This window comes from Arachis ipaensis, chromosome B08 (genome assembly GCF_000816755.2).
Source record: "Arachis ipaensis cultivar K30076 chromosome B08, Araip1.1, whole genome shotgun sequence".
In the NCBI taxonomy this organism is placed as follows: domain Eukaryota; kingdom Viridiplantae; phylum Streptophyta; class Magnoliopsida; order Fabales; family Fabaceae; genus Arachis; species Arachis ipaensis.
The window spans coordinates 79709761-79711583 of NC_029792.2; positions in this window are offsets into that span (position 1 = coordinate 79709761).

The window sequence follows — 1823 nt, forward strand, 5'->3', positions numbered from 1 at the left end:
TATCACGGTTTGACTTAGCCTTGTGTCCTATTGGCTGATTTTGATGCTTAATCACAATGCACCCAAATAAGTTCATAGCATTTTTTTTCAATTGATTAAAAAAAAAAACCAGCTCAATACACGTTGATATGCACCGCATACGTGAGAATAAAATATTCATAAAAAATGGGAAATTGAAATTTTGATAAAAGGCTTTTTATAAATGGATTGTCATATTAGAAAGCATCCACGAAGTACACACCAAATTCCATTGAAGAGTTAAGACAGAAATTTTGAATGGTGCCTTGCCATATCCATAATCAATTAAGAGGAAATACTTTCTGCCAAAATAAAAACCAAAAAATTAAAAACTCCACCTAACACCCAATATCAAGATTCAAGAGTAATATATACTATAACCTATAATCAAAACATGTCATTCACATTGCAAAACTAGTCTGTTATACCATATTTACATAGTGACTCCACAATCCCGATTAACAAAGATTCCAGAAGAAGAATGATTAGCATCAGAACCGAATGAGATTATTAATAATGAGCAAAGAGAGAAGTCACAATACGACAAACACAACGAAGACAGTGATCAAAAGTATGATAATGTAACATACAGAACATGATCAAGCGCACTTTGCAAAATGGAAAACAGTTCTAATGGCCGCAACAGTTCGAAAAAAAAACGATTCAATGAGTTTCAATAGACAGAAAAATCATTCAGATAATGTAAGTCCAAAGCCCATAAAGAGAAAACGAGCGAGCGAGCGAGAAAAGCGTTTTACTTACCGTAGAAAACCGTGAATGAATGCATATATAGGGAAGATGAGAGTGTGAGATTGAGAATTGAGAAGTGCGTTGAAACCATTGGGTGCGAAAATCGCGCGGAAGATAAAGGGATTAGATGACGAAACGTGTTTCGGTGTGTTAGCGAAGAAGAGAAGCGCCGGAAAACAAAAAAAAACCCCTTTTCTGATACCTTCCCTTCATCTCTACCCCCAAAACGTCATCTTTTTCAAGCTTTTCCCTTTTCCCTTTTTCGAAACCCATCAACGTGATATAAAGATGAAAACTTTCATCGTTAACATCCACTCTAACGACATGCAACAACAGCTAATGTAGTCCCAATATGTCAATTAATGGAAACATGAAACTAAATAACATACCTATAGAAATCAACGACAAGGCTATGGAATGCTCCTATGAAGAAGCTGCTGGGTTACTCCTCTCTGCGTCTTTTCCTTTTCCTCGGTTGTGGGATTATGGATGGAATGAAATGGGGAGAAAAGTCTTGATCTTTAGCTCGGGTTAATATCGTAGTGTATTCGGATGTTAATCCACTGCACTGAAATTGCATTTAAATGGAATTAAATGTATATGAGAGATTTTTAGGAATTTGATTGAGAGAAAACTGAAATTAATTTTGGGAATGGAATTAATTACTCGAAGAATGGGAAAGAAGGTAGAGTGATAAGTATATTATTGATAAGCAAGTGTACTCCACTCACTTATCATGAAACTGACGTTTATTTTGTATTATATCTATAGTATACATTATCTTTTGGCTACCTAACACTACCCAATTAATTATTGCTGTGGTGCCTATAACTAAGTTGCTCAATGCAAATATAAACGAGTGAGCTCTATTTTTTCTCATCACTACAAATGAGTCTTATCTAGACAAGTTAGACAAAAATTTAAAAAACACCGTAGAATCTCCCATATATAAAAGTCCGCTAACAAGCTAAAACCTCCATTTTCGATATTAATTAACATATGTTCTCTTACACAAACACACTAATATATATATATATGTTATAAATTATATATCT